We start from the raw sequence: 21,368 nt of genomic DNA, 5'->3' as shown, positions 1-21,368 counted from the left end.
TCACTTAACCCCCATTGCCTAAAAAAAAAAAAGTTCTACATTATCTCCCAACCATCCTCTGAAGCAGGTGGTACAAGCATAGTAATCTCTGCTTTATTGTTGAGGACACTGAGGTGGAGAGAAATTAAGACACTTGTCTATAGCACCACTGTTAACAAATACTGGAAGTAAGATTCAAGTCCAGGTCTCTCCCAAATTCAAGTCAAGGCCAGCCTGGTAGGAGGGGTTGGAATAGTTAAAAAAAACTGGGCCAAATTTTGAGGTCACGACTGAGTTGGGAATTCAAACCCACTTCTTCCTGACTCCAAGTTTAGCATCCTATCTAGTAATCTATTCTGCCTTGTGCTATAATAATACTAGATGCATGTATAGTATGCATATCACAATGCTATATGGAAAACTTTTGCTCTAGTAATTCAATTTAATTGAACAAATTCATTAAGCACCTATTATGTGCAAGTCACTATGATAAACACTGGTAATGCAAAAAAGAAAACAAAATAAAAGTGATACTATATATTCAGGTATAGAATATATTTACTATGGTACCTTAAGAAATCCTAGTTTTTAAAGCACCATATAAAAAGATAAAACCACAGGGCAAATGGCATTGATATTAAGCAAGATTCTTCTAGGACATAACCTTCTTTCTAGATATGATATATTATACCTAATATCTAATATAATAGATGTATTAGACCCTCTAAAATCTGTATTAAATCTTTTGATCCATTGTGTACCATTTAGGAAATTATTTCTTCCATGTTCTATGTATTTTATGACTAATGTAGTCTCCAAAGATCCTCATCATACTCTCATGATATGGTTTACACTTTAATAGACTATAGCTTATTGCATCATAATATAAATGTGTATCAAAATTTGTAATGACTGCCATTAGATTCAGTCCAGTCTGAAGTTAAAGTTCCCTTAATATCATAGATCTGTAAAGGACTTCAAAAGATTGACTGAGTAATTCCTCTGTCTTCAGACAGATAAAGGGTTATTATTCCCATATTGAAGATGTATCAAATAGGAAACCCAAAAGGTTTAGGTGATTTTTGCAAAGGCAACTAATATGTGGTAGAATATGAACAAGAATGGTACTTCACTGCCCCATGGAGGGCTGTGTTTCAGTTTAACAAAAGTCCTAAGATAGAAGGTAGCTAGAAATATCCCATTAATCTAATCCAATCCAACAAACATTTATCAAATAAGACAATATGTGCGGAACTGGTAAAATACACAGATCAGACAAAATAAAAAGTCTCTGTCTCTAAGGTGCTAATATTCTACTGGCAAGATACGGTATTTAAACAGGCAAAAATATACATAACACTAACAAGTTAGGGGGATCAGGAAAGGCTTCCCATGGGAAGCAATAAATGACATGAACTTTGAATGAAACTGAGGATTCTAAAAGGCAGAGGTAAGCCAGGAGTGCAACATGCCAAGGATGGGTGTAGGAGGTGGGAAGATATTCTACACAATGACCCAAAGATGTGAGATGGAATGCCAATTTGAGGAATGAGTAGGCCAATTTGACTGGAATATGGCGTACACAAAAAAGAGGAAAGAAAGTCAGCTTGCCTGAAGGAACAATTGTTGAGAGTTTTAAATGTCCAGCTAAGGAGTTCCTACAGATAGTAAGGAAACACTAAAAGTTCTAGATGAGAGACATGATAAAAACTATGCTTTAAGAAGATAATTTTGGCAACTGTGGGGAAGATGGATCAGAAAAGAAAGAGCTGGATCCCCCTCTTCCTCCCTCCCTAAAATTAGTAGGCTGTTCTAATAGTCCAGGCTAGGGGTGATGAGCATGGGAGTGGGAAGAAAGGGAAAGATGTGAGAGATGTGGAGATAGAATTGACAAAACTTGGCAGCTGATTGGATGAGAGTGATAGGGAAAAGTCAAAGACTACTACATGTTTTCTAAACTGGGTTACTAATAGGATATCAGTTCCTTCAATAGAAATTGGAGATTTTAAAGGGGGAGGAAATTTGTGTGGGAAAATAATGAATTCTATTTTGGATACATTGACTTTGAGATGTACAACAGAGAGACTTGGTGGTGAGGAGAGATTAGGGCTGCACATATACATGATAGGAACCTAATAAATGCTTATGGAAACAACAAGGTAACAGAATGAATAGAGCCCTTAGCCTAGAGTCAAGAAGACCTTGAGTTTAAATCCAGTGTCTGACAGTTACTGTGTGACCTTGGGCAAATCACTTAACTTCTATTTGTCCCAGTTTCCTCAAATATAAAATGGGAATAATAACAGTACCTATCTTGAAGGATTATTGTGAAGATTAAATGAGATAATTTTTGTAAAGTACTTAGCACAGTGCTTGGCACATTGGAGGTGCTTAATAAATGTTATTCCTCATCCCCCCTCCCATTTACAATTACCATGACATTGACAATTATCCAAATTGGTTTTAAAACTAAGTGCTTTCTAAAGACTCTTCCTGGTCTAAAATTATTTTGTTCTATAATAATATCACCTTCAGTTGTAACATTGTAGGAAAACATAACCAAGCTGAAAGAAAGTTTAAGAAGGAAAAGGGGAAGGTTTCTTTCTGAAGAATCACTGTCCAAGACAACATTTCAAGTTTGCATCCATCATACCTGTGTGCTCACAGAGTATCAGACCTGTAAGTTATCTCATAGTTCACTTCAGCAATGAAAAAGTAGGAAGGAAACAGGATACAGAGTGCAAAGATCTCAAAAGGTTAACCTCAAGGCCAGGAAGTTTTGTGAGAATGCACTTTCCCAAATTAAAATATTGCTCCAACTGCATCTCATCCATCATGTAATAAATGCATCATGTAATTGTATCCTCAAAAGCTATCACATTTGTTGGCACAAGCAATCTTTCTCTGATCTGTGTAGCATGGGGTTCCCAGATGTCCATGCTTACAGATTTTCTTCTCTGGATATTATTGAATTGGAGGGCAGGAGAATGCCTGAAGAAAGTGAGTACCTCTGCTACAGTGAATGGTTCTGCTGAATCCCAGGAAGCACTTCCAGATAGCAAACTTCGCAAGACTGTCAAATAACCTTCTAAAGGAAGTGGTACAAGTCATTTACAGCTCTACTGGCCAAAGACCTGAAGGAAATAACAAAATAAGCTAGCCTTTCATTGAGCACATTAACCAAATATATCTGGTTTCTTCAATTTCTTCACTTTTGTAAGAAATTCTACACTAGAAATTTGGTGTTTCCAAGATATATCATTTACCTCTACCTGTCTCTCTAGGATGTTTCCTCCCTATCACCTTCTTAGGACACAAATCTAGTCCCTTTCTCCTCTGTCACTTTCTTATCTACAGTTTACATCTGTTGGGACTTCTCTTCCAGGAGTATCTGCCAGCTGTTAGGAAAGCTATTTATAGCCCTTGGGGGAGCTCAGAGGTCTGACAGAGGTGAACCCTACCCATCAAATTCAAACTCCCTGCCTGTTAACAATCTTCCTTCCATTGCCTTCCTAACAATGCCTTCCAATCTTCTCCAACCCCAGGATAAAAATATTTGGCTATTGTCTCATTAGTCTGAGGCAGGTAAATGACACAGTGAACAGAGTATGGTACCTTGAGTCAGGTTACCCTGGACAAAGCACTGAAAGTCTCTGGGCGTCATTATCATCAACTGTAAAAGTAGGATATAAGGTTGTTGTAAGGATAAAATGATACATTTGTAAAGCATTTTGTAAACCTTAAAGCACTACATAAATGCTAGTTATTATTCTATTATTGTTATTATTATCATTAGTTATTAATTCTTTTTAGCAACTGATGAGTTCCACATAGGAAACAAACTGCTAGGCCTTTTGTCCCAAGACAGAGCATGTCACCAGTGATATAGTAGAATGGTATACCGTGGAATATGGTGAACAGCATCAATTGAAATCATGAATAAGTATTTATAGATTGCCTATTATATGCAAGGCAAAATGTTAAATGTACAGGGTGATGTCAAGTCATATAAAACCTAGTATCTACCCTCTCAGAGCTTACAACTTAGTAGGGAAAAATACAAACGTATGCACAGATAACTAATAACACAAGTCAGTGATGGTTTTTTTTCAATTGAATGAGCAATATAGATAATAAAGGAGTATGGGAGGGGGTTCAACTAGACGGTCTCTATGGTACCTTCCAGCTCTAAATCCATGATGCTAGTTGGTTGATCAGGACACGCTTTATTGAAGCAGTGAGACTGGAGCTGAGACTTGGAAATGGAGGAAGGAGTTTCTAGAAAAAGGGGAGAAATCGCATACGCAAAGATGTGGCTGTAGAAGTGAATGAATAAGCAAGCATTTATTAAATACTTACTATGTTCAAATCACTGTGCTAAGCTGGAGATCATAGCAACGGAGTGGAAAAGTCAAACATTCCCTGCTCTGCAGGAGCTCACATTCTAATGGGGAAGATAACACATTTGGCAAGTTTTAGCTGCAATTCAGATGGAAAAGTCCTATGGTCTTTGGGATGCGGCAACACAATAGATGTTAACACGTTTTCTTTGCTATCACTTCCACCGCTAAGAACCAATCAGTTTCTGATGTTGAATCATTGCACAGTGCCAAGGACTTTGATGGATGACCTTTCTTTTCTAGGTCTTCAGTAGCTATGGCTGTAGCACCTATTGGAGCAGTTGTCAGGTTATATCTCCCCCCACAGGATGCTCCTCAGGATGATGGGGAAGAGTAGTGTAATGGAAGCATTGACATTCCCAAGGCTCCTGGGCTGTAGAATCTAAAAAGAACTGGTGGTCAAGGAGGTAGTGGTATTTGACTTGCCTGGCACATGCTGCTTCTTGTCTCTCTCTTAGGTGTCTTTCTGCCTCAACTAGGCTGGTTTGCTTGGTCTGTTGGTAGCAGCTGGTTGGAATTTGGTAGGGATGGTTGGCCCCATCTCCACAGAAGTTGCTTTGTCAGATAATGTTTGTGAAAACGAGGTTAGAAACAAGCACTTCCCATCAGTCTGCAAGGCACTACCACTCATAGGACTTTTGTGCCTATCTGACTGATAGCAGTTGGTTAACAGCTATGACTGGGCTGGAAGCAGGTCTGGTGGTCTGAAGGGCATTGCTATGCTAGAGTTCTTGGGTTCAGTACTCGACTATGTACACCAGGGTCTGAGGGGAGTTGGTGATCCAAGTGGTGATGGTACTCTGTGTATTCAGTGATCCAGGGACACAAAATGCATTTGGGGTGGTGGGTGGGGGAAGAAAAGAATAACTGGGTTAATGGCTAGAATAGCTGGAGTTGAGGATACAGGTAAGGGTATGATATAGTCATACCTCTGAACATGCCCAGAACAGAGACAGGCTTTTGGGAAGCTTTCACAATAATTCTAGCCATGAATATTACAACATAATGGTTTCCAATTTGAGATAGAATTTCACTTTGTTGCCAAAGATGAGACAACTGATAGAGTAAGGACCCATGTATTAAAGTGATTGAAAAGGCTACTTAGCCTCTGCAGTTTAATTTAATTTAATTTAAACTGAGCCATCCCATCTTGGGTTATTGCATACAAAGGAGAAATTGCTGAAATTTCAAAGACATTTAGTTCTAGGACCTTTTTTGGGCAGAAGGAGGGACTGGAACATGCTGTCTCTCTTTCCTGCTACGTGGATAGTGTAACAAATATGGACTTAAGCACAATTTAGTTCTCCTGGGAAATTAGGTGATGGTTGATTGATTTACATTAGAATTATGGAATCTTAGAATTAGAAGATCCTTTAGAGGTCATTTAATACAACTCCCTACCCTCTGAATGAATCCTCTCTATAACAACAACAACAACAACAACAACAAACTACTACTATTACCACCACCACCACCAACACAGTGCCTACCATATCCCAGGCACTGTACTAAGAGCATGGGCTACAAAGGCAAAAAATAGTTCCCATCCTCAAGGAGTTCACAGTCTCATGGGGGGAGACAACATGCAAACAACTATGTTCCAAACAAGAAATATATAGGAAAAATTAGGGACAATTGGAGAGGGAAGATGCCAAGATTAAGAAAGACTGAGAAAGGCCTCAAGTAGAACATAGGACTTTTTGTTGCAGTTGTTCAGTCATGTCTGACTCTTCATCACTCCATTTGGGATTCTCTTGACAGAGATACTGGAGTGGTTTGCCATTTCCTTCTCCAGCTCGTTTCACAGAAGAGGAAACTGAGGCAAACAGGGTAAAGTGACTTGTCCAGATTCACACAGCTGCTAAGTGTCTGAGGCCAGATTTGAACTCATGAAGATGAGTCTTCCAGATTCCAAGCTCTAGTCACTGTGCCACCTAGCTGCCCCCAAATAGCACTTTAGCTGAGAGTTAACAAAAGTCAGGGAAGTCCTTGAAAGTAATAAGGAATTTGGGGCAGCTAGGTTGCACAGTGGATAGAGCACTTAACGCCAATTGCCCCGCCCCCCCCCAAAAGTAATAAGGAAGTTAAGAAGAAGGAAGGTTTTTGGTAAAAGATAATGACTTCAGTTTTTGACATGTTGAGTTTAAGATCTTTATGTTAAATATGATAATATTTGTAAAGTGATTAGCAAAGTACCTAGCACATAATAGGTATTTAATAAATGTTTTTTCCCTTCTCCCCCTCTCTATGGGAAATCCAATTTGAGATGTCAAATACTCAGTTGGAGATGTGAAACTGGAGTTCAGAAGAGAGGTTAGGGCTTGATAAATAGATCTGAGAATCATCTGCATAGAGATGATAATTGAATCCATGAGAGTTGATGAGATCACCAAGTGAAATAGTATAGAGGGAGAAGAGATGAATTGTCTGGGACAGAGACTTTTTGGATACCCAGGATTAGAGGGTGTATCCTTGAGGAAGATCCAGAAAAAGAGACTAAGAAGGATCAGTAAAACAGGTAGGAGGAGAACTAGGAGAGAACAATGTCACAAAAATCTAGACAGATAATATTATCAAGATGAAAGTCATTATTAGCATCAAAGGATGCAGAAAGATTAAGAATAATGAGGATTGATGATCAGTAGTTAACTTCATAGAGAGAGGTTTCAGCTGAATGATGAGATTTGAAGCCAGACTGTGTTTTGTCCTTTGTTTTTTCTTTTTCTCTCTTTCTTCCTTTCTTTCCTTCTTTTTTCTTCCTTTCTTTCTTTCTTCCTTCCTTCCTTTCTTTCTTTCTTCCTTTCTTCCTTTCTTTCTTTCTTCCTTTCTTCCTTCCTTCCTTCCTTCCTTCCTTCCTTCCTTCCTTCCTTCCTTCCTTCCTTCCTTCCTTCCTTCCTTCCTTCCTTCCTCCCTTCCTTCCTTCCTTCCTTCCTTTCTTTCTTTTGCAGCAATGAAGGTTAAGTGACTTGCCCAAGGTCACAGAGCTAGTAAGTGTCAAGTGTCTGCGGCAGAATTTGAACACAGGTCCTTCTGAATCCAGGGCCGGTTCTTTATCCACTGTGCCTTCTAGCGGCCCTTGTCCTTCGTTTTTAAAGAAGATCAATGACATCACAGGTGAATTGTATTTAAGTGAGGCAGAGCTGTGCAAAGTCATCTGCTTCACTCTCTATTCTAGATTCACTGGAGTCCAGCAGCTGGTGTTGGTCCGTGGATGACCTTGATGTCTTTGATGTATGACAAAGCTCTAAGTACTCCCTGGCACCTACTTCATCCACATTCAAGGTCATTGGAATACATTGTTTTCATTTACCCATTCTGTCAGGGAAAGTCTTCACATGCTTGAGGTAAGCATTCCCCTAACTCACAAATGGGTTTAAGGCATGTCGGTAACCCTCAACCTGGTTTAGCCCATCTGCCAAGACAGTTTACTGGGGTGTGGCCACTGCATGGGCAACAACTTCTTGGAGCCACAGGTAAGAGCTGAGAGTCTAGTAGACACCAAGGGTGGATGAGCAGCCCTGAAAAAGCCAGATTGTAGAAAATTAACAATGAGTAAGAAGGAGGAAACTGGAGGCATTGATTCTGAATAGCCTGTCAGGGCCCCTGTAAGTGGTCACACACAACCTACATCAGTTTAAATAGCTCCTTATAGAATAGAGTTGCATCCCTTCACCATTCTGGTCACCATCCTTTGGATAGATTCCAGTTTGTTATTGTCCCAAATAAAATGTGATGCTGAAAACTAAATATAATACTCCAAATATAGCCTGACAAGGGCAGAAGACTGAGGGTTTATCTTCTCCCTCATTATGGATACCTTTTCTATTTATGCAGCTTAAGATTTCATTAGAGGTTTTGGAGTTTTTTTTTGTCTGCCAAATTACATAGTTAACTCATATTATCTTTGAAATTCTAAAACATGTAGGCCATTTTTACCTGGACTGTTTGTTGTCTCATCACATCTTCCCCCATGCTATATTTATGAATTAAATGATAATGAACACTTCTAGATGAAAGCTAAGGAATATGGGCCTACCATAAGCCCAATAATATCCAAGATCAAGCCTGGGAATCACTACCTTTAAAAAAATACTTTATGGGGTACCTAGGTAGTACAGTGGACAGAGCAACCAGCCCTGGAGTCAGGAGGAACTAAGTTCAAGTTCTGTCACAGAGACTTAGTAGTTATGTAACTCTGTGCAAGTCACTTAACCCCAACTGCCTTAAAAAATTTTTTTAAAAGTTAAAATGGCATTCAATTCTGTATGCATTCCAGTGTAGCTTGATTTAAACCGATAGTGCTATATGTGGAAAATCTAGATAATCTAACCAACAGCAGTCAGTACTGAAGATAAAGCCAATATGAACTTTGAAATTGAAGATATGGTCTGAAGCTAATTAAATGGTATATTAAAGAGAGAAACACCCTTTCTAAAAGATTTGGCATAGTATAGGAAAAAAATGGCTAGTAAGGAGACCTGAATTCTAAATCTATCTCTTTCACTAACTCACTTTTATCTTACATGATTCATTTCATCTCTGGGTTTCAGTTATTAGTTTATAAATTAAAGAGACTAGACAAATCTATCTCTAATCTCTCATAATTCAAAATTCTACAACTGCTAGATTTAGCGTAAGTAACCAAAAAAGTAAGCAATCTCATTGACTTTTTATGGGGATATTATACTGTATATAATGGAAATTTTGTAAGCCCAGTATATCTTGAATTTATCAAGGCATATGACAAAGCCTTGGACTTTGTAAGGAGTCAATCTGTTTCTCAGTACAGGACAATAACAGGAAAATATGCAACAGGACAAAAGTAAGGCTTTTATTGAATTCAGCAACCAGGGTGAGCCCTGGCTGAGGCCAGCCTAATGGTTCAGTTTTGAGATTAGAATAAAATTAAAACAATGAATATTAGATATAACATCTATCAAAGATGAAGGTTACTTAACAATAGCATGGAAAATAGACATGTGGTCAAAGAATGTGAACAAATACTTCTCAAAAAAAAGCATTGCAAATTATTTAAAAACCACGTGAAAGAATGTTCCAAATCACTAATAATGAGAAAAATGTACATCAAAACAACTCTGAGGTTTCTCCTCAAAGGCAACAAATTAATGAAAGTGACAAAAGTCAACATTGGAAGTTATGGAAAGACAAACATTCTTGCATTATTGTTGGAATTGTGAATTAATGCAATGATTCTGTAGAGCAATTGGAATTATCCATATCCTTTGACTGAAAGATTCCATTCCTCAGTATATACCCCCATGGAGGTCAGTAACAAGCACTATCTTGCATTTATATAGAAGCTTCTGAGGAATAGCAATAGGAGCTAACCAAGTTACATCCCATTGTGATAAGCTATAGTTACTCTTGCAGACAGGGGTAGACTTTTAGATACAGAGTAGGAAACCAGGACCAATAAATGAAATATAGGGACTCTAGACAAAATAAAGTCAGAAATTTTCCTTATAGATGAAGCTTCTCTGCAGCTTCATAGAATCATTGTTTCAGAGCTGGAAGGGCTCTTATAGTTAATGTAGTCCAATCTCTATCTGAAAGAAATAAAAACCCTACAACATCATTGAAAGCAGATCAACCAGATTTTGTTTGGAAATCTCCAGTGAGAAGAAATCTGTTGTTGTTTTTTGGCTTTTGTTTTCTAAGAGGACCATGACATCAGGAAGTGATGTCATGACTTGCAATTAATTGGATTTAAGTAAGTCAGGGCTGTTCAAGGTCACGAACCTCACTCTCTCCTCCAGAGCCATCTGGGTGCAGTGGCAAGATATACATCAAATGACTGGAGATGGCTCTGGATGTTTGAGGTAATCGGGGTTAAGTGACATGCCCAAGGTAACACAGTAGTGTCAATTGTCTGAGGCCAGATTTTAACTTGGGTCCTCCTGACTGTAGGGGCAGTGCTCTATCCACTATGCCGCCTAGGTACCTTGAAAGGAAATCTACTACCTCATAAAATAGCCACCTCTGCTTTTACACACCACTAAATGTTAAGCAGTGTTTCCTTACATCAATCCTAAATTTACTTCTTTGTAACTTTCAAGTCATTTTTCATGAGTTCTGTCCTGGGACTAATCAGAACAAGTCGAAACTCTCTTCTATGGGACAACCACTTAAAACAGTTCTCATGTTCTCTCTTCAGGAATGTACTGGAGCCAGCTTATATCAGTTGGAGAGAGCTGGTTGTTAAATTTTCAGTGTGAGAATTTACACCCCAGAAATCGGCAAACCTACAAATTAGGGTTTGATTTATTGTTTTGCTGATTGTCTAGAATTAAAAAACATGATGGAGAAAAAGTTCAACAGAACTAATCAACACAAAACATTATCTCAGTAACAATATATGCAATGTTCCACACCCATAATCCTTAGTCTTTGCAAAGAAGAGAAGGAAGGAAATTTCCCTCTCTCTTCTTCAGGGATGAGATTGGTCATTATAATTACACAGTGTTTGATTTCTTTTTTTTGTACTTTATATAGTATATTTACATTTATATAGTGAATTCATAATATGAGCTAATATTAATTATATATACATATATTGTTTTCCTTGTTCTTACTTTATTTTGCATCAATTCATATGCTTCTCTGTATTTCTAATATTCATTGTTTCCCATGGCATAATAATATTACATTATATTCCTACACCACAATTTCTTTAAGTTATGTGCATCCACAATTTATGTACATATATTTTGTCTCTAGATCTGTTTTACCATGAAAAGGAATGCTGTAAAAATATTGTTGTATATGGGATCTTTCACCTCCTTAAAAATCTAACAGTACAGGGCAGCTAGGTGGCGCAGTGGATAGAGCACCCGCCCTGGATTCAGGAGTACCTGAGTTCAAATCCAGCCTCAGACACTTAACACTTACTAGTTGTGTGACCCTGGGCAAGTCACTTAACCCCAATTGCCTCACTAAAAAAAAAAAAAAGAAAAAATCTAACAGTGGGATATCCAGATCATTTTATTCATTTAGGATAATTTCAACTTGCTTTCCAAAATAGTTGAACCAATTCACATTTAAGTACTAACAGTATACCATTGTACATATTTTATAGCCCCTACAACATGACTATTCCCACATTTAGTTATTAATGCCAATTTGTTGGGTGCAATATAATACCTCAGAGTTCTTCTGATGTATATCTTTTATTTTTATTGATTTGGAACAATCTTTTGTGGGGTTTTAAAATTTTACAATACTTTTAAGAACTTTGTTCATATTTATTAACCATTTATCCATCCATTGGAGAATAACCCTTGGTCTTAAATATTTGTGATATCTTTAATATCAGATACTTAACAAAGATATTTGATAGAAAGATTATTTTTCTCCAGCTATTATTTCCTCTTCACATCCAGGTTGCACTAATGGTATTTATATAAAAGCTTCTCAGATTCCTGTTAAAAATTCTCTATTTTATATGTTCTGTGGTTGTTTCTGTTAAGCTTTGTTAAGAACTTTTTCCTTCACCATGTCTTTGAAAAGCCCCTTATATGATTCGCTTCTGTTTTTTTTTTAATTGAGTAACATTTAATAATTGTCATGCATCCATTTGGAGCTTTTTGTGTTACATGCTATAAAATAAAGATTAAAATTATTTCCTTCAAAATTTCCAGTTTTCCAGTGATTCTTGTCAAATAGGGAATTCTTTTTTTTTACATGATTAGATGCCACGGAGTAGGTGGCAATGCCTTAACCGTATATGTATTGTAAAGGCCACTAGGACCTCTTCCATCTTTATCAAGGGGAGTGCTAACCTTCTCTCCTTTCATACAACACCAAATAGGGAATTCTTCTCCAAGTAATTTATGTTCTCAAGTTTATAAAATACTTCCCCATATCTTTTTTTTTTTGGTGGAGCAATGAGGGTTAAGTGACTTGCCCAGGTCACACAGCTTCTGAATCCAGGGCCCGTGCTTTATCTACTGTGCCACTTGGCTGCCCGCCCCCCCCCCATATATTTTTAAAAGGAATAGCTGTGAAGTCGAGTTTTTTGAACCAAAATATAGAACTTTACTTTTAGCCCCATTTAATTTCATCTTATTAGATTCAGCTGATTATTCTAGATATTTTTGGTCTTTCTGGATCCTGAATCTGTCATCCAGTTGTTATCCATTAAGTTAGCTGACCAGCCTAACTTTTATTATCTATGAATTTGATAAGCATGGCATCTGGGCCTTTGTCCAAGTCATTGACAAAAATGTGAAAGAGCCTAACGATCAAACATGTATATCCCTCAGGCACTCTACTAGAGACATATTTCCAGCTTCACATCAAAGTCTTAATAACTACTCTTTTGGTCTGTCTTTAAACTTGTTAGAAGCCACCTAATAGGATCATAATTTAGCTCACACCTCTCCAAATCCCAAAGTATTTCATTGAAGACTGTCAGATGTCTTGCTAAAATCCAGATATGTTGTGTCTTTCTATTCCTCAAATCTGCCTCTGAAGTCCTTTTTAACACATCCTTCAAGACCCTCTAGGGTCTTAAAGATCTTTATGATTATGTGAATTTGAAGAAATACGTATTGATCTCTTCAAGAATTAATTCACTGGGCTTTCCTTAAAGATTAGTCCTTAAGCAAACCTAACAAATCGATAAGGATAGTGACTGGACCTGTGATTTCATTGGCATAGGGAGCATCTATTGGGGAAGTTCCTTTGCTAATGCAGGTTGGCACCTTCTATGCCACATATATTTAAAGTTTACAAGTGCCACTCAAAGCCTTGAGAGTTAAGCAATTCACCAGGGTCACATGGTCATTATCTATCAGAAACAAAACTTTAACCCAGGTCTTCCTGACTCTAAGACCAATCCTCTGAGAGAAGTGATTCTTTTTCTGTTATATTCATAGCCAATTATTAAGTTAGGATTAAGATTTTTCTTTTCTATTTCCTCATTCAGGGACCAGTCCTTATAAGTCATTCAGCCACTCTTTGAAAAACAAGGGTGATAAATAAGATTGACCTAATCCTTTGGGTACATGTGCCATGATCATGGGTGGACCCCACCCAACTAGGGAACCTTATTTTTGTTTATAATGTAAACATAATCTAATCTACATGCATCCCAGCCCTAAAGCATTTAGCCCATGCCCTTGTACCCCTCCATTGCAGTCCAGGGGAACTCAGCTCATGAAGGAGAAAATCAGCAACAGTGGTCTGGGTAGAGATGGATTCCTTTGTCCAGATGGCTAAGGTTGGTTGACTTTCATGATCAAGTTATATTTCTCAGCAGGAGATGCTGAGGACTTTTAGCCCAACTCCTCATTAATATTTCCACCCCCTCAGTAATTGTTCACCAATCAGAGTTGATTTCCACCTGTTAAGAGAACCACCTGTTTTCAAAGGTATTTAAGCATTCAGTGATCTCAATGGTGTGGTCTTTGGTTGTCAAAAGAAACCACTGATCATCAATTTATTGATTATTAGCTACCCTAATTAATAAATTGATTATTAATTACCCAGAAACTCTGTCTCTTGGGATTTTCATTCATCACATCTCCATCCACAATGCCACTGTTACCTCTCTTACAATTAACTTCTACTATAAAATTTTCCCTGAGTTAAGAGCTAAGTACATCATAGTCCCATCTCCTCTAGAATGCTCAGAAATGGTCTCACTTCAAAAATATTGCACACATAGTGTGACAGTTCTTTTTTGGGGGGGGAGTAGGGCAATGGGTGTTAAGTGACTTGTCCAGGGTCACACAGCTAGTGTCAAGTGTCTGAGTGAACTCAGGTCCTCCTGAATCCAAGGCTGGTGCTTTATCCACTGCACCACCTAGCTGCCCCCTGATAGTTCATTTTAAATGTTTCTATGCTACAGTGATAACAATTACATTTAATCATAATTAAATGTATTGTTTATAGTTGCTTGCCAAGTCACCTCCCTGCATTTTATTAACTTGGGAATTAGTCATTCCCACACTTTTTTCTCTTCTTAACCACTGAAATAAAACTGTATCTACACTTCATAGAATCTTAGAATCAAAAAGAATCTTAAAAGACATCTAGACCTCTCTTCTACCTGATATATGAGTCTTCTTCACAAAATTTTTGACAATTTGTCATTCAGCTTCTGCAAATATACTTCTAGTGACAGGGAACCATCTCTTAGAGCAACACATTCCACTTGAAAGATGTAGTACAAAATTAAGAAATTCTGAGGTACTACCTCACACCTATCAGATTGGCTAACAACATAAAAGGAAAATTACAAATGTTGAAGAAGATGTGGGAAAATTGAGCCACTAAATCATTGTTGGTAGAGTTGTGAACTGATTCAACCATTCTGTAGAGAAATTTGGAACTATGCCCAAAGGGCTATAAAACTATGCATATGACTACTAGTTCTATATCCCAAAGAGATAAAAAACAAAAACAAAAAGGATCTATATGTACAAAAATATTTATAACAGCTCTTTTCTGGTGGCAAAGAATTGGAAATTGAGGGCATGCCTATCAATTGGGTAATGACTGAACAAGTTGTGGTATATAATTGTGATGTATTATTATTGTGCTATAAGAAATGAGAAGCAAGATACTCTCAGAAAAACCTGGAAAGAATTACATGAACTGATGAAAAGTTAAATGAGCAGAAGCAGGAGAATATTGTACATAATAACAGCAATATTGTACAATGATCAACTGTGAATGACTTAGGTATTCTCAGCAATGCAGTGATCCAAGATAACCCTAGAGGACAGTTGATGAAAAATGCTATCCATCCCCAGAGAAAAAGCACTGATGGAATCTGAATACAGATTGAAGCACACTTTTAAATTTTTCTTTATTTTTCTTGGGGTTTTGGGGAGGATCTATGTTTTTTTTCACAGAAGGACTAATATGGATATATGATTTACATGACTGCACATCTATAGCCTATATCAAATTGCTTGCCTTCTCAATGAGGCGGGGGAGAGAATTTGGAACTCCAAATTTAAAAAAAAACAAATGTTACATTTTTTTACATGTAATTGAGGAAAAAAATAAAATGCTAAATAAATAACTAAAATGTAACACCCTTATTTCTTATACATAGTAAACTCTTAATAAATATATTTTCATCACTTTATTGATTGATTACCTTCAGTGCTCAACTAAGGGTCAATCTTTGACATGAAGGCTTTCTTTATCCCCCGCCCCACCCCGCTGCCGCCAAGTTTTAGTGCTCTTCTTCCCACATACACTCAAATATAATTTGTATTCTAGTTTTTGCATATTTTATATTTTTATTGATGTATGAATTGTTTTTCCCCTGCAAAATATAAGGTCCTTGAGGTCAGTTCCATTTTTATCTATATATCCCTAGCACATAGTAATCAATTAATAAATTCTGGTTGAATTGAAATGATCAGTTCTGATTGTGAGGAAGTTCTTCCTTCTACTCAACTGAATCCTGCCATCCTGTAACTCTCATCCACTGCTTCTCACTTAGCCTTGTGGAGACAAAATGAATTTTTCCACATCATTCCCCTTCAAATATTTTTAGATGAAGGTCTAAGGAGATAAACCAAAACATTGTAATTCTGAGAAGTGAACTCCTTGGATGCCAAACCAGTCAGTTCTGTTTGTGGTCCTGCCCTGCTACATCTCTGAGTTATGATATAAATTGGGCAGGAAGTGTAATTTCTGTTGGAAGGGTCCCAAACATGCCTTGGCTCACCAGGCTGGCCAAAGAAAAGGCACCTTTCTGCTCTGACTGGTCAATTTCAAATCTTGCAAATATTTAGAGACATAAATTTGCAGACACCAAAATCTGTCCCTACTTAGCCCTCTACATTTGGCAATGGAGAACCAGATTGATTACTTTAAGACAAATGATAAGACTTTTCATTACATCAATGGCCAATTGGGTCTGTGATTAGCTGATTAAAAGTGAAAGGAGAATAAAATGCTAATGGCTCTATTCCAGTATCATTCAATCCCTGATATTGCCCATGGCCTCGATTTTGTCCCTGAGTATTTTCTCTTTATTTTTCTCAGGTTCATGCTTAACCTCATCTAGTATCCATCCTTCCCTCTAGTATTTCTTTGGTTCCAGTGATTCTTCATCTTTCTAAAGTAGTGGTGGAGGTGGGGTAAGGGGGGGGGGGGTGGGATACTTGTCCTCCATAATCTGAGTTAAATGAGATTGCTTGGTTATTCTCCATCTATCTTACATGCTTCTCCATGGCTGGGAATAATGGTGCCTTTCTTTCACTTACCATGCCAACCTCAATCAAGTATTTCAGGTAGAATAGGCTAATGATGGGTGGTGATGATAGCTCATTAAAGAGAGCTCATCAGGCCTACCAATAATGTCTTTAAATCAGTGTTTTCACTGTTGCTGATTCTTATTCATTAAAATCTAAAATGCTCTTGTTAACTATCTTATACTATTTTGATAGAGGCAGGTGACCCCAGAGTATGTGCTACTCTGATTTGCTTTGAACAGGAGGCACAGATGTGCTCAAGTTAGATGATCCAATCAGCCACAGGTCCTATTGTAATTTTTGGCCAACACTTTTGGGCCCAGCTGGGCTGACATTTTAATTTCTGCCTCTTTTGTGACTTCCGTTATCCTGGGGGCCAAGGTAGAAACGTGTCTGGAATCACAATTTCTGGAATTTTAGTAGAAGGCTGGTACTGGGCCAGAACCATTCAGTGTTTAGGATGGATTGCCTGGAATTTCTCCAAATGTATGGCTTGGCCATTTCTACTTAGTGGCCAGACCTGAGCCTAGAAGAGACTGTTCAAGATAAAACTGTCTGCTTGTTGTAATTCAGCTGGCCAAGGGGGAGGGTTGAGGCCAGCACATTATAGAACTATTGAATCTAAGAGCTGAAAGGAAACTAAAGGACCCTTCTCCCACCCCCACCTCCAAGCTCATGTTTCCAAGCATGAATTAGAAAATAGAGTTTAAGGTATTATGAAGGTTAATGAAGATTTAGGAGGCAGAGAGACACTATATAAATACAAAGTTGATTATAATGAAAAATAATGGCTAGATAAAATAGAGCTTTGGCCTTTCACAAAGGTTTGTTCCAACAGCATAGAGAAAAATTTTTAAATGCATCTTCAGTATCCGAGTTCCATTTCAAGACATGAGAGGAAGGTTCCATTTTGGGTTTTGTTTTGTTGTGTTTTTCTTTATCAGAACCACTTGCTGCTTTAGGGAAATGTGGGACCCGTGATGAATTGCATGTTTCATTCTATTAAAAATGCTTGGTGGAGGGGGGCAGCTAGGTGGCGCAGTGGATAGAGCACCGGCCTTGGAGTCAGGAGTGCTTGAGTTCAAATCCGGCCTCAGACACTTAACACTTACTGGCTGTGTGACCATGGGCAAGTAACTTAACCCCAATTGCCTCACCAAAAAACAAACAAACAATAAATAAATAAAATAATCCAAGATGCTATTTAAAAAAAAATGCTTGGTGGAAGGGAAAGACAAAATAAATGCTTGTTAGCTAAAAAAAAAGAAACTGTTTAGAAAAAAGAAACTGTTTAGACACTTTCAAAAAGAAAAAAAGAAAGACTACTTAGGTGGGCATCACAAGAGGTCTTCAGATGGAGGCCGGGAGATCAACTTGTCTCAGGTGTGTGTGGTAGAAGTCACTTCTGCTAGTGTAAAATGGACCATATCATCTCTGAAGGAAATTCCAACCCTGAGATTCTTTTTGTGATTCCTCCCTCTTCTGCAATTTTCTGAGACTTACTGATTGTACCAGTCATTTTTCCACATACATATGAGAACACCAAACAGTAGCTCTGGAAGGGACTGTGTACAAGCCTGTATTGTTGACTCATTATTGTTGACTAAGTCCTGTAGACTTTAGCCTCCTTAAGAGACTGGACTGTATCTCTGTATTACTAAGGCCTAGCTCGGTGACCTGTACACAAGAGACTCTCAATAAATGTTTGTTCATGATTATTAAGGCAAGGTGAGATAGCACTTTGCTTTACCTTGCCTGCCTTCTCATTTTTAAAATGTTTGTCCCTATCCATCCTTGGTACATTGTTTAATATCTATTGAGCTTCCCACGTATTTTTTTAGTGCTGTTCTGTAAGATGCATTAGCAGCCCTCTGGAAGCGCATATGAATTTAAAGTAATATGATGAAATAAAAGGATCATTAAAAAAGCTTTATATATTTTAAACAATGTTTACTTAGAAATGCATTTTTAACTCCAATATTCACCACTGTCTATAGTTTAAAATCTTGGACCATTACACTGTTCAAATCATTGAAATGGCATGTGACCCAAAGGTCAATGGAGAGATATGTGGTGGGCATAAATAGGCTGTATTTCCAAAGGTAACTTGAATGAAAGAAGTCACATAAAAGCAGATTGTTGGCAAGTAGTTTTGGTACCTGGGACAAACACTGCAAAAGACATTTGGGGCAAACAGGTGTTGTTGATGGAATAACAGAGGACCCTGACCCTTTGGGACACAAAGCCCTATGGGATGAGTAGGACATTAAGGCCTTGGTGGGAAGGCTGCTGCTGAGGGAAGGAGTAGGTTAGGGAAGACTGATGTCAGAGCTGGAAGGTGGTGAGGGAATGAGAGGAGGAAGACCATCTGGTAGCTGCCTTTTATAACTCATTCTTGCTAACCAGGCACGAAGGTCAGTTGTTTCTACCTGCTGAACTAGTCTAAATGTTGTCAGGTCCTTCTAAATTTTGGTGTCCTGAGAAGAAACTCTATCACTCTGCCTCAGTAACAGCTCTGTATGAAAAGTCATCATTAAGGGAGAGTTCATGATCAGAAATGGAGCCTAGTACCAGGCATATTGTAGGTGTTTAATATATCCTTGTTGATTGATTGGTTGATTAGTTATTCCAGAGCAACAAGGATTAAGAGATACAGCCCCAGGGACAGCTAGGTGGCACAGTGGATAAAGCACCAGCCCTGGATTCAGGAGGACCTGAGTTCAAATCCGGACTCAGACACTTGACACTTACTAGCTTTGTGACCCTGGGTGAGTCACTTAATCCCCATTGCCCTGCAGAGAGAGAGAGAGAGAGAGAGAGAGAGAGAGAGAGAGAGAGAGAGAGAGAGAGAAAACCCAAGTGCAACATAGGTTGAAAGACTTAGGTTTCTAATGCATTGTTTAAATCTCTATAGGGGATTTCTCGAAAAATACAGTTATCCCTTCTACATTGTGACTTTACCCATCACTGCTTTGATATAATGTGGGTGAGCATAAAAAATTAAATGGAAATTTGGGGGGAGTCTTGTGGAAGCTGTAGACAACACTCAAAGGCCATCAGATGACACAGAAAATGTTTAAAAACTCAGAAATGTATAAAATATCTGTACAGTATTGTATAATATCAACATACTTCATCTTTTAATACCATAATAATTCAGACTTCTTGTTTGGTACAAAGAAAGGGCCAAAACTTTTTACTCAGATTTTCCAGATTGTTTCCAGATTTTCCAGATCTTACAGGAGGAAAGGGACAGTGCCGGAGGTTTTTGTGGGAGGAGGGCACCCCTAACCCACCCACTCCCAAGATATGAAGAATCATTTAGGATGAGAAGGCATGGATAGATTGCCATTGATACTTGATGAGGGACATACCTTTATCTATGGGATCACAGATTCATCATAGTATCTTTTGCCTTCTTTCCATTCACACCATTACTACCTTTTGCCTGGACTATTACTATTTCAGGGACTGCCTCTTCATTCTCTCTTCTAGGACATCCTCCATACAATTGTCAAAGTGATATTACTAAAGCACAGCTCTGACCATGTCAACTCACCCCCACCTGCCTGTTCCATGATGACTCCCCATTATCTCAGCTCAAATATGAACTCCTCTGTCCTTCATAAACTGACTCTAATCTACCTTTCCAGCTTTATTAGACAGCTTTCCCCTTCACATATAGTGATTTAGGCAAACTGCTCTTCCTTCTCTCCCTCCAACACAAAGACAAATCTCCCATTTCTATATTTGCAAATGCAGTTCCTAGTGCCCAGAATACAATTTCTCCTCACCTCTGACTCTCAGAATCCTTCATCTCATCCATTTCATCTCCTGCTTTTTTGGATTCACCTGATGAATAATCAGTTTTGTTCTAGCATCTCATTTTTATTCTGTGTGTGTCATTGCTTTTCATGTTTCTTGTAAACCACAGATTGTGAGGCTTTGTTTTCTCATCCAATCTGTTACTCTTTAAGTTCTGTTGAATCGTTTAATCCATTCATATTTAAAGTTATCAGGTTTATATTTTCCTCTATTGGTGTCAAGAAATATTTTTAGAATATTAGAACATTTTTGTTCCCCTCTTTTAGAATTGAGAGAAATGATTATTAATAACCAAGGATTGGGGGCAGCTAGGTGGTGCAGTGGATAAAGCACCAGCCCTGGATTCAGGAGTACCTGAGTTCAAATCCAGCCTCAGACACTTGACACTTACTAGCTGTGTGACCCTGGGCCAGTCACCTAACCCTCATTGCCTTGCAAAATAAATGAAACAAAATGTTAAAAAAAATAATAACCAAGGATTTGGAGAGATCCAGAGTTCTCCGTTTCCTCTCAAGTCCTGATTTTTCGAAGAACATTGCTGATAATGAGATTGGACTCACTTTATTTTTCAAGACCCCACCCTGGTGGAGTAGCCATTGTGTTCTGCTCAGGCTTTGATTGGGTATAATTTCTTTGAATAGATTGCCTAAGACTGGGGGTTGTCTGGGCATAGAGATAAGCCTCTCTTGCTAAGGGTGACATGATGTCACTCAACCTCTCATTGAACACCTACTCTTTGAAGGTTCTATAAAGTATGAACCCACCACCATGACTGTCTTTGGTTTAACAAAGATGGCCAAATGACCATCCTTTTATTAATAACAGGATGGCTTTATTAATAAAATGATTAAATTACCCAGAACTATGTCTCTCGAACTTTTAAAATCATTACAGAATATAATTCTGTCCCTGTGATTAGTTTTCT

The 21,368-nt window shown here is 38.0% G+C and overlaps 1 non-coding gene across 1 annotated transcript; it reads right to left on the bottom strand.

The window, feature by feature from the left end:
- Window positions 1–12,078: 12,078 nt before the first annotated feature.
- Window positions 12,079–12,200, bottom strand: LOC122752420. Its single transcript, XR_006356165.1, has one exon. It is a non-coding gene; the product is annotated as a U6atac minor spliceosomal RNA (small nuclear RNA).
- Between the last annotated feature and the right edge of the window lie 9,168 nt (window positions 12,201–21,368).

The sequence above is a fragment of the Dromiciops gliroides genome, chromosome 3, assembly GCF_019393635.1.
Source record: "Dromiciops gliroides isolate mDroGli1 chromosome 3, mDroGli1.pri, whole genome shotgun sequence".
NCBI lineage: Eukaryota > Metazoa > Chordata > Mammalia > Microbiotheria > Microbiotheriidae > Dromiciops > Dromiciops gliroides.
Note: the sequence above shows the minus strand (reverse complement) of the source record. Positions and strands in the feature narration are given on the sequence as shown.